Here is a 13,359-nt window from a genome sequence, read left to right as displayed (position 1 = left end):
CTCCCTCTCTCTCTCTCTCTCTCTCTCTATCTATCTCTCTCCACTCAGATTGAGTCCAGTGGCTCAGGCTGTCAATGCCCATGTAAATATAGGCACACTGGAACTCACAAGGCACACCTGGCTTAGTTTTCAGGGAATTGAGCTGATAGAAAGTAAGAGATGGCCTATGCCAGTGGTGGCAAGCCAACGACACATGTGCCATAGCAGGGTGTTTGTTATTATCACTGAAAGATCTTAAAGGCTCGCCCTCATTGGTCTGTGCCATTTACTTTTCCATGGATTCAGACTGTCCTGTGGCACCGAGTTCTTGGATGTGAGCGCCCCTTGCTTCTGCCCTGCGACAGCAGCTACCAGGACATGTCTGCAGAAGCTGCTAACGCTCCCAAATGCTTACCACCTCACCTGATGACACTTGGTCTTGAGGCACAGACTCCAAAAGTTTAAGAGCCCCTTACTCCACATTTTCTTTACCATGATCAAGTTTAACTTACATACAGTAAGATATATCCACAGTAAGTGTATCGCCCAGTGAGCTGGGTGTGTGTGTGTGTGTGTGTGTGTGTGTGTGTGTGTGTGTGTGTATGCACCTGTATAGCCACCATCAAGGTAGGGATTAGAAGTCTTCTTCCTCTACCCAGAAGACTAGTTTGTGTCTCCTCCTGGTCAACAGCCACCATCATCACCATCACCTTCTAAGGTAACCATAGTGACCACCAATTATTGGGAACTTACGTCATGGGCTTTGCATACGTGGACTCCTGTCAGAATCCCTCGGCGCTGGGCTTCATGTGATATTACTGCTGTGCAGAGCATCAGTGGACTGCACGAGCAGAGCTTTGCTGTTTCTCATTACTACATAGCAACAGAATCTGTATAAATATGAAATGGCTTATTTGGGATTTTGCTGTTGATAGACACTTGGGTTATTTTTAATTTGAGCCTATTAAAAATAAAGTTGCCACGAACATCTTTATATAGATCTTTGATGCACATAATGCTCATTTTTGTTGGCTATGTACCACGTGTGTCACACCACGTGTGTATGGTAGGCTTTACTGCACATGGCCAAATAATTTTTCAAAGAGATTAAATTCATCCCACAATGTGAAAGTTTAGCTCGTCAATCACTGAGCGCCTACTAGGAGCCAGGTGCCCTGTGGTGCTGGAAACACCGATAGGACTTCACAGCACTGATTTCCTGTTGATGGAATTCGGTCAGCGCTAGGTCAGAGGCATGTGTGACATGGGCAACTTCGGGGCTCCGGAGCTGTCTTCCCAACTTCAGACACCCCACAAAGGCTTTTCTAGGCGACGAAGGGATGGCATCTGAGGGAGAAGGCTTGGGCCCCTCCAGCCTCTGTCAGGGTGAGTCCTGCAGGCCCTTCCTCGGCCACAAGCCCTGCTAATGGAACAGCCAGCCCAGGCCAGGCTGTCAGGAGAGAACAAACGGCAGCCAGCATGAGCAATGATTTAAAGGAGAAGGTTGAGACGTTGGTGAGATGAATGCCACTGACTCCGATGCCATCCTGGAAGCGATTCATCAGGGCGGCTGGCAAGGAAGAGCATAAATCTCCAGGGGGGGGAGGCCACTTGGGGCTCTGGGCAGTGGAGCAGGGCCTGACGGCAGCTTCCAGGGCCACCTCTGGCTGGGCCCAGGCCAGCACCATGAAAAGCATCAGTCTGGAGGACTCCCCAGAGCTCAGTTCTGTGGCGAGGTGGGGTCCTGACTGCTCCCCACTCTGTACCCCTAAGACACTTTTCTCGAAAGAGGCTCTGCTTTTCCTTCTCTCCAGCCCAAACCTTGCCATACCTGGATTTCGGCCCCAATAATTCACTTCATATTTTTAACAATAGATGAAGATTTAGGAGTGGGGTTGAAAGGCACAGCCTCCTCTCTTTCTGAACTTCTCGCGCACCACCCTTCCTAGGCAGCCCAAGGCTCAGCAGAGAGGGAACCCGGGAAGTCAAGAGGCGCGGATCATAGAGCGGGGACCACAGTGCACGAGTGAGGGAGGGCTTTTTATGAGTGAAATTTGCTCACAAGCTTCTTTAATAATGTTATTCATCTTTCTGTCAAAGTCATCACATTAATGTAGCGGGGAGAGATTTAGAGGAGATGAATTAAGACTTAAATACACAGAATGACTTGGGGAATATTTAAATACAATGCATTTTGTTTGGTGCAGCGTCCTTTGTCACGGGTGTTGCTCCTGACTCCTGCCAAGCTCAGGCAGCCTGGAATCAACAGGTCCCTCCCCCACCTCCTAAGTCTCCCCCAACCTCCCTTGCTGCGCACCCAGTGTGTGTGAATTCAGAGTTTCTGCAGAGCACTCTGTGACAGCCTGAGGGGCAGAAGAACCAGGTGCCTGTTCTATTATAAACAGGCCAGTTTTCCTTTAGGGACCTCAGTTTATTCACTGGGAAAATAGGTGAATTTCTCTCTGAATATTAAAGGATGCAGGGACGCCTTCCTCAGGGAAAGTTACAGAAGTCAAGGGAATCCTAGCATGCAGAGCTCTAAATTCATCCTAGGAGGTGGGTGTGTTTAGAATCTCAGCCTATAATTCCTAGTCCAGAAAAATCAAAGGATAGGGCACTGGTACCTGGACGGCAGACACATCCATTTCAATAGCTTTTCAGTACCACTCCAGAGGAATATTATGTGCTCGCCCCTTCAATTTGGATAACTCCCTGAAAGAGCAAGATGACCCACTCTCTGTCCCTCCTTTGCCTTACGTAGGGAAATCTGGCAGTGACAAAGCTGGGATACAGCTCAGTGGCGCAGTGCCTGCTTGGCAAGTGCAAGGTCCTAAGTTTGATTCCTGGTAGAAAAGCAAAAAAAAGATAAATAGTCCATTCCCAAATATTTCCCACCAGAGGACCTGAGGCCAGATTGCAGGGTATATACTGACCCCTCAAGGGCAAGCCTTGCTTTCACCCCTGGCTGTGAGCTGAAGCCCCTGTCTTCAGTGGTGGACATGGGCATGTGCTAGGCAATCACATGGTCGTGCTGGGACTCCTTTGATCTCAAGGAGATGTATGTAGCTGGGGAGAGAACAGCGAGTCCTACAAGAAATGCTACTGAGAGCTAAAAATTGAAATGATACAGCATGCGCATGTAGGGAAAATGGGAACTTTCCCTTGTCCTGTCTCCACATGAGAAGTGAAGATAAGTCTAGTCTAGAGCAGAAGGAAGAGGAACAGGCTCTTTGAGCTATATCTGGGCTTCCAGGCCATTGAAGAGGTATGAGATAACGTCATGAACCTCTGCCAGGCCTGGCCCCACCGATTTCTGGCTGAGAGATGCTGGAGGGGCCCTAGAACCGGGATGTCGCTGATTTCATGCAGGGGATGAACACACCTCAAGTCACCAACAGGTGGAAGGCCTGCCTTTAATACCCAGGTCATCTTGCTATTCATGATGATAGCTTCTCCTGTGCCTCCTCTTTCAGGCTTATGGGAGACTCTTTGAAACAAGAACAGGAATGGAAATCTAGCACATCAGCCCTCTTGGTCATCTGCCTCGTTGCCTCTGCCTATCTACACCTCCACATTATGGGTGAGCCCAACATCATTCAAATTATTAAGTCCTAGTGATGGAAAACAGCCTCGTGACAGGGTAAATTCAAGTGGCTTTTAAGGTCCTTCTCAAGAAGTAGACAGTTTGTATGAGAGCATTTTATAAAATATTTGTTGACTGTAGCTATTATTTTACTATTATTACTGTTGTTGTTGGTAATAATATGTTACCCTTGCTACTCTTAAGAGAACTGACAGTAGAAGTATTCTGCAAAGATTGCAACCCTCTTGGAGACCTGCCTTCTTGCAGAAGTGTCTATTTTTTTTTTATTACAACAGTACTTTTGTTTACAGATGTCCCACCCAAAAAGGTAAAAAAAATTACCTACCTGGAGTTCAGAAATTCAAAGAATGTTAGACTGTCTGTTTTAGGATGTACTATAGGTGAAGATGTGTCTGAGAATAAAATTTAAATTACAGTATAATAGTATAAAGAATAAAAGGGCATAGCTTCCACTCTACCTTTCTGCATTAGATTATGAATTCATGTTCCTGGCCCTTTGGCAAATTAGATCCTAGATGCTAACCCGGCACTGAGCACATTCCACCCACCTAGTGCTGTGATAGAGCCTCGAGCTGAGAATGAAGCAACCCAGGTCAAATCTCGCTCTGCCTTTCACCAGCTTTGTGTTCTTGAAAAAACATTTGGACTTTTGCTTGCTTAAAAAAATACATCTGAATTGCTATGGCCTGAATGCTTGTGTTTCCCTCAAAATTCAAATGTTCATATTCTAATCCCCAAGGGGATGGTTTTTCAGGGTGCAGCATTTGGGGAGGGGATTAAATCATGAGCCAGAGCCCTGAGGATATGGATAAGCGCCCTTGGAAAAGAGAACTCACTAGCTCCTTTCACAGTGTGAGAAGGTGCCATCTACCAACTGGGACATGGGCCCTCACTAAGACACTGTGCTGATGCCTTGGCACTTTCCAGTCTCCAGAACCACGGGAAGTAAATCCCTCTGGTTTATAAGGGACCCAGCCTGTGATATTCGCACAGCAGCACACACCAACAAAGGCACATACCCAAGAGTTGTAATTGTAATGGGCATATGTGTCAGGGCCCAGGTCATGGCAAAAACCTAGTAGTATCCTTTGAACTGCAGTTAGAGAAGCGCAGGACCACAAGAGGGCTAAGAGGAATGCACTGGCATCTGGCTGACGACGGGATGGACAGCCCTATACTCTATTCCAACCTAGTCAACCACTAATGAGAGGAAACCTGCCTAGAAGTCCAGTCATAGAACTTGTCAAATCCTAACATGCGGGTTCCATAAAAATCAACAGTATTCTTCCATGGATTCATTAAGGCAAACAGCCCCTCTTATTTATCAATGCTATTCACCCCAAGTGAAGATGACAACAATCAATTAAATAAACAAATCAAGTTTTAAAAAGCTTAACTCAAGGCAGACGTGATTAATTTCCTCATCATTGATTGACATTAACTATATTAGCCAGCTTTGCTATGGCAACAAATAACTCCTAACATCTAAGTGGCTTATAACTGCAAGCATTTATTTCTTCTTCATGGAGCATGTTGGCAGCTGTGGACATGCTCCACGAGTCTTCTCATTCGAACTCAGAATGAAAGGGCAGCCCCTAATTTAGGACCTGCTATTCTGACCATAGAAAGAACCAAATAAGAGAATTTACCAAACACGCCACATTTCTTGTGGCTTCTGAACTGGCTCATAGTCTTTGTGCCAAAGGAAGTCACATGGTCCAGCTGACAAAGTAGATATGGCCCAAAGGGATGGGGGCATAGCATGTACCCCAGTTTCTAAAGACTTTGGAAAATCACAGGGAGACAGCAAAGGTGCAAATTGCCTATGGGGAGGGAGGGAGTGCACAGACCAACAATCCCACTCACCGCCCTGGTCCACCACTCCTCATTTGGCACACACACATGTGCATTTACAGAGTATGCTCACTGAAAAGACGCTCCATGCTGTTATTTCCACCCACCTGGTGCATCCAGCAGGGGGCCATCTGCGTTTGGGCCTTGTCTTTCATTTCTCCCACGCAAGGCAGTAGACCTGGTCTCCTCACGTTTCCTGCTAGAGCTTTGCATCTGTCCTCCTCATCAGGTCTTCTTTCCTTCCCACACTAGGTTCAATGACCTCACCATATCTAGTGCTAAACTGGATTTCCCTTCTGTCTCCAGAGCCATGGGATGTAGGGCAGGGACCATGGTGCCATGCAGCTGAAAAACAGCTTTTTCCACTTTAGGTTATTCAGCTATTCCTCCCTGAATAATGCATGCCATGCATACACTGGACCAAGGACAAGCAGCTAGAAATTGGGGAGCTTTCATTTGATTTCATTATTTTGCTTTTAGACCCAAGCATTTGCTGTTGTCAGGCATTTTGAAGAGGATAAGACAACAAGGCATTCTGAGACGAGCAGCGACAGTTAGTTATGTTTAGGGGATAAAGGGACTGTGTGGGAAAGGCAGGGCAAGGACAGCCCTACCCACAGGCACAAGGGCCTGTAGGGACACCAGACCACTTTGTCCTATAAGAGGTAGGGCAAACCAGAAGTCCTGAGGAAATGGATCCTTAGTGCATGTTTACTGGGAAATTGGAGACTTAACACCTCCAACTACTGCACTTAGATACACAGCACAGTTGGGCATATGGAGAGCTGTGAAATGGTTACCAGAAACTGCAATCGGAGTCAAAAGCACAGGATGATCATCAGTAGAGCAGAAGGCCTTCTGTGATAAGGGAACTATGATTTCAGGGTGTAAGAGTTTAAGCTAGTGAATTAGCTCAATTAAGAGTTGGACATCCCCTACCTGGCGGCCTGACTTGGGCCTCCACAGGATCTGCCTTTAAGGTCCCACGGCAGCATGGTCGACCCTCTTGCAAAGATTAAACTTCCCCACCACAGTCTCTCAGCCCCACCTCCACAGATGCAGATGCATACTCTACCCTGACCTCAGGAGTTCTTCCCTCATTCCTTGCAGGCATGTGTCACTTGTTACCTCTATCCCTTTGCTTATGTCCATACCCCATCTGGAATCCCCTTAGGGATTCTAACCTAACCAGCCACTGGCCATCGTTGAAAGACTAGAATGCATCCCACCACTGTTTGAACACATTGGCACATGCTGACCAACGTCCCCCTCTAATCCCTACTATTACCACCACTGACAGCCAGTTTGTATTACTATTAATAAAAATAATATACATTTTCAAAGCATTTTCTCTCTGGCCAGCACATCACACTGTTCAGTTTAATGGGGCACTCAGGTGCCTTAGAAGCCACTCCAGGGACAAGAAAAGGCCGAAGAGGTAGATCAACTATGCTCTCACGAATGTAGCCCTACTCTGATCTGTATGTTATCTGAGAGTTTCATATATGATCTTTCTGTTTAAAAAGGATTGTACTATTGATTTGGAAACCACTGCATTTTAAATTTCATACTCACTGCAAGCTTGTGGACATGTAGGATTAGATATGGTCACTCACATTTTGCAGCTGAGGGACAGGACAGACTTTTTCACCAAGTTAAGGGAGGAGGGAGAATTCCATCCCCCTGTCTCCCAGAATGCTTTGCATTTATTACCACACTTGGGAGGGGCATATCTCTGACTTAACTGCTACCACCTCTCTCTCAGAAGCGGACACTGCTTTCATAATATTTATCCTGCTTATTTTCTGTTCAGAGCGCACTTGTAGGCACACAGTAGGTGGTTAGGACTTGCCCACCTCCCTTGGCTTTGCGGAGATGCAAGGCCTGCTGTCGCCTTGGCCCTTCTTGGAAGCACATGCCTATGAGCCGAGTGATGTACGAGGCTGGGCTAGGTATCTGGACATTTTATGTAACCAAAGGGATACTTTCTCGCTCCCTTTTTCTTGCTGTTGACATGGTTACGAAATCTTATTATTAGCCCAGAGGATGAGGTAATAGGACGCGACATTCACACTGCCACTGTTTTAAAGAGCTGCAGTTACGTCCTGGAGAATAATGTGCATTGTAGTGATAGTGCAGCTGCTGCATCTGAGCCTCTCTGTTCTCTGCCTCCACAGCCAGCCTCATCAGTTGTGGGAGTGAGATGTTCCCACCAAGAGGAAAGAGCAGGTGTCCCCACCTTGCTGGCCACATAGTCGGTGCCACCCTGGCCCTGCCCTTGGGACCCTAAGAGGAGGAAAGCCAGGGAGCAGCACCAGGCAGGGGAAGAGCAGAAGCGGAGGGCTGACTCGCAAAGAAGAAAAAAAGAAAAGAAAAGAAAAGAAAAAAGACAAATCAAGGTAAAATTGTTTCTAAATTGAATGTTTTTCACTATTTTCAGTGTGGTGTCTGCAGTGTTCCAAGATGATTCCCTCTTGGGGGTTTCAGAAAAGCTGTAAATAGAATGAATTGCTTTTAGGGACATACTCTGGTAGTTGCTCCTCAAGAAAATATATGCTAATGCATGTAGACTATCATTATCGGGGAGACCTATGTACCAACTCTTTTATGTCTATAAGAGCGGATTTCTGATTGCTAGCATTTTGCCCAAGTCTCTGTCATGCGTGGGCTGCATATCTAGCAGAAAGAGGCAGATTCAGCAGAGGTGCATGGCGAGTTCCTCCTAGGCCAGGGCGGGGGTTGCGGTGGGGTGGGGTCTTGGGGAGCCCAGTGTGTCTTATTAAATAAGAAACAGGGACAAGACGTCTTTGCCTAAAACCCAAACAAAAACCAGACCAATCTAAACTCACCTACAATTCTGGAACCCCAGGGGGGTTAAGAGGCAGGGGGTCCCCTCCAGGGGCACCCACGTGCTCCAGCAATGTGGCACCACGCCCAACCAGAAGGTGGCAGCACCTCCCACGGGTCCCCAACCCTTCTCCTTCGGCAGGTCCAGGCCTTCTACTTGCCCAGTGAGCCTCTTCTGCGTTTCCTTCTGCTATGGCAAAGTGGGTTAAACAGCGCTCGGCTCTGTGAGGAACACAGCCAACAAATGAGATATCAAACGCAGCTTCCCGTGTAAGAGATCAGACTCCGGCGGGCACACACGCCGGCGCTCTGCTGGAGCTCCTTGGCTGTGCAGCCAGCTTCATTTAGGATTCATAACTACTTTTGCGCACTCCGGCACACACAGCCGCCAAAGGAATTTCATTCTGTATCATCTGCATTCAAACGCAACAGAAAGGGAAAAAAAAATACGGACGTTAAAAGGAAAGAGACGGAAGTGGCTCTGAAGAAAATCTGAAGCTCCAAATGGTGGTGCTTGTTAGATGACGGCTTGATGAAGTGTTCTCCGTCTTTTTATTCCATCACTTCACTTGTTTTTCGTGGGGTGTAGGCAGCCCAATATCGCTGCCAGGGTGCCCTGGTCAATGCCACTTTAAAATGCTGCAGTGGGATCCGTCAAGGTGGGCATCAACCTTAAGTGTTGTTCTTTTTTTTTTTTTTTTCCATAGTTTTATTGAGAAACAAATAGCAATGAGACAGTTTCAAACCAAATTGGTAGGACAGTTTCAATAATTAACACTGCATACATTCCTCCCAGTGGTTCATTGCTGTACAAGATGAGGACATGATATCCTACTTACAAACACCATTAGAACAAATCCCTCTATTCATTAAGAGAATGTAACTATATATCTATCCCAACCACTTTGAATACACAAATACAAAATGGACATTCATCTGTATCCCCTTTTTCGTTAAGTTCTGTTATTTGAAAATTATAGGTGTGTAAACTCAACAAATATTCTAAAAGAGTCCAGTAGCACATAATAGTATTGGGTCTTCCACTTGACTAGCAATGTCAGAAGTTGTTGACCTGAGTCCCGTACAGCTCAACATAACAGCATGGCTTTACTTCTTATATTTCGTTTGTCTTAAGGTCCATTTGGCGAACTTCTGGGAACAAAATCAAATGCCTCTGGGAACCAGGCTGGAGAACCCCGGGTATGAAGCCTGCTAGGTATGGGGCCAGTTCGCCTGCTCAGCCTAAGGGAGGCGGCAGTTACTCAGCTCCTGATGAGTGTTACAAGAGGAAATTGTTACATCTCTTAATACACTGAAAGAAAACAGAAATCTATGTGTTTTTTTTTTTTAAACTATGCAACCTGGTTTTCAAGTGATGAGTGTTAATTAAAAAAATTAAATACTACGCAGGTCAAAAAAAAAGAATTTCAACAAGTTACACCTTATGTCATTTCTACTTGAAACGCTCTACCCTATCAAAGGCTTACCTTCTCTGGTTGTATGAAACTCATGATCTGTTCCACATCATGTGCCAGACTGCAGAGCCATCTCAGTCTCATTTCTGGGATGAGCCTGATTCTGTACCTGTAGATAGATTCATCTTGTGAAATGGCTGGAGTCCTCTGGGTCCAAAGCACTGCCACCTATGCAAGGAGAACCCAGAACAAAGGAGAACACTCAGGTAAGGATGCTAAGCTAAATAGGATGGAGATGGCCATGCCATTCCTCTTGCCCTTGGTGGAAGGAAGAACCTTATATCTTTGATTTTTCTGTCTTTTTCCTTCATTTCTAACTTTGAACTTTTAGGTCAGCGAGACTGTACACATTGCAAGGGCAGGATGTATCTCTTTTCCATATAGTTCCCAGATGCCAGTAGATTCTCAGCAATTCCTTGTGAATTACAAACTACCCTACCCCATTCCACAAAGGATTTGAGGAATCCCACATAAATACGTGCTGTAGAAAAATAAAATAAATAGTTGAGCGCATCAGGGTAAATACATGCACTTGACCTTTTAACCGGCAGCCTCTGAGGCCCAGTGCTTGGGTGAATTTCTTCAGGATCACATTCAAACGTCTTCCTTAGATTATATGCAGAGCCCTGAGGCTTGCAAGGGTACCTGGCACTTGGGGAAAGCTCACAGACTGGTTGTGGCATGAGAGAAGAACAAAGCAACTGAGATCGCCCTGGAGAAGGAGGCCTGTGGACAGGAAGCAGAGAAATCAGAATACGGAATCCAAGCTCAACTTAGAGCCGGAAACCAGAATAATGAACGGCAACCTCTCTATTGAGCCTCCTTTGGTTATAAGTGACAGAAATAGAACTAAAACTGGCTTAGGCAAACGGAAAAGTATCCTGGAAGAATATTGAAATAATATCCTTCCAAGCCATAGAAAAGAAAGGATTCATTTAGACCCACAGGAGAATCGGAACCACGTATATTGTCATAACTCCCTCTCTGTATTTCAAATCTGCCTCTTCTTTGAATGTGGCTTTATTCTCTTTCCCAGCAGACAGGCTTCCTCCAAGCATTAGGCAATAGAGCTACCAACAACCTCTGCGCCTCACATCCAACAGATCCCGCTCCCAGAGAGGATTGCTTCATACTTTCTCGTCACAAGATTAAAGCCCTTGGGGAAGGGCTCTGAGAGCCTCACAGGAGTGGAGATGCCACCCCAGAGCCTTTTCAATCAGTACTGACAGCCACAAGAAGGGGTTTGCTATGACAGGCTTCACTTTAGAAAGACACACACACACACACACACACACACACACACACACACACCCATGGTGGCCTTTATTCAAGCTACGTGGCTCGCTTGGGAGAAAACATTTCCGAGAAGATGGGGACACTTCCCAGAAAAGGGAAGAGTACTGGTAGATCAGCCATCACCTGGAGTTCACAGAGCGCTCAGCTACAAACGGCATCTCTACATGCCATCTCCCTTTATCTGTTCTCCACACAGCTCCTGGAAGAGCGGAGGGTACTTATAATTGTTCCCATTTCACTACTGGGGAAAATAAGACTCGGAGGAATGAAGCAATTGAATCAAGGTCACCTAGCTTTTCTAACTTTTCACAATCTAAGTTTTTCCATTCAGTTTCAATACCAGTACTCATTTTCTTACATAGAAGTAAGGTTGTGATGCTCCAAGAAAAAAAACCTCTTACTACATGATCATGCTTTTCTGAATGATTGAAAGCTTGAGTAGTGGATTTCTCACTCCGTTGCCGGTCCTCACTGCTCTATTTCCTGAGAGATACGCCCTGGATCTCAGTGGCCTTCTCTGCTTGGTTTAGGGATTTTGTCTACTGGAGACACACATTCAAAGACTGCAGAGCCGTCTCAATCTCATTTCTGGGATGAGCCTGATTCTGTACCTGTAGATAGATTCGTCTTGTGAAATGGCTGGAGTTCTCTGGGTCCAAAGCACTGCCACCTATGAAAGGAGAACCCAGAACAAAGGAGAACACTCAGGTAAGGATGCTAAGCTAAATAGGATGGAGATGGCCATGCCATTCTCAAGCTGACAGAGTTCATCTTGCCCTTGGTGGAAGGAACAACCTTATATCTAGCACTAAGGCCAGGGCAGCAGGCTGTGTGGTGTTTTTTTGCTCAAAGATGATGAGAAAGAGGCCTCCTCACTTGTATCACCAGCAGACTCCTATAAATTCACCAAGCTTTAGACTCTTTGATGCTTGAAGCCAATCATGAACATGTACCTTTCTTTCATCCCACATGTCAATATTCAGAAACATACTGGATTCCAGTGATTTGAGTTGAATGACCCAGGCCCTGAGTCCAAGCTGCTTTGCCTGCATGGAGAAAGTGTGATGTACTAAAAAGAAAGAATTACTCTTGACACCAGAATGACATTGCTGCCAATGGAATCGATAATCCATTAGAGATATGGAATAATTTGATACTAGTTATCAACAGAGGGGTCCGCGGTGGGGCAAAGGCAGTTAGACTTCTATTCCCCTTTCTGGATGAACCTTCCCTCTCCATCCTACAGTGATTTGCTATTCCCTGGGTTTGGCCTCATTCATAATTCAGTGATCTGCGCGGCAGGAATACATTTAGAAAACCTCTTTCGCCTCCTTCAGGATGCTGGGACAAAGGTGGCTTACAGCTATTCAACCATGCAAGGAAAACGATCTCAACTGCAGCCCGCTGGAAGAGACGGGGGCCATGGCCTCTCTCATTCCCATTTGGGGACTTGCCTAAGGGTGATATGATGAATTGCTCTGACCTAGTCAGAGAAGAAAAATACAGGTTGGATGAGATAAATTGGTGCCACCCCAGTCTCTCTAGCCATCCTAGTGTCACACACTTTTGCCTTCGAGGTTTTGCTTTCTCAGAAGGAAATGGTGGTATGTTTGTATTGCTTATGAAGGTGAAAGCGTGAAGTTTTCTGGATGTTAGAGGGAAACTCAAATGAATTAAATGGTCACCAATTTTACCCATTTATTTATCTGAAATCTAATAAGTATCTGTTATATTCTAGGCACTGTACTAGGTCCTGGGAATGAGATGCAAAATATTCTGAGCCTACTAAACGATACAAACAAATATTTAGGCCATGTACTTTGTGTTTCTGATATTTGAGGTTTTGGAGTCATATTTTTATTTCTTCTGCTGACAGATATTTATGAAGCACCAACTATGTGCTTGGGACTATATCTGAGGCAGGAAGTATAGCAATGAACAGGATGAGACAATGCTCCTAGGGAGGAAGATGAACAATAAAGCAATGCACAAAATGCATACAATTGTTATCACAGGACTTCTGAATGGAAGAATGGGTGATATAGAAAGTGACTAGAGTTGGGGGTAACTTCAGATAAAAATGTCTTTTGGAACAAATGATATCTGACCTGAAATTCATGGATTAGAAGAAGCCAGTCATGCAAAAAATATAGAAAGGAACACCATTAAGAACAATGGTGGCCAAGGTCTTAAGTTCAATTCCTGGCAGAGAGAGAGAGAGAGAGAGAGAGAGGACAGAGACGGAGTCAGAGACAGAGACAGACACAGAGACAGAGACGGAGACAGAGACAGAGACGGAGACGG

The sequence above is a fragment of the Octodon degus genome, unplaced genomic scaffold (assembly GCF_000260255.1).
Source record: "Octodon degus isolate 3935 unplaced genomic scaffold, OctDeg1.0 scaffold00080, whole genome shotgun sequence".
Taxonomy (NCBI): domain Eukaryota; kingdom Metazoa; phylum Chordata; class Mammalia; order Rodentia; family Octodontidae; genus Octodon; species Octodon degus.
Note: the sequence above shows the minus strand (reverse complement) of the source record.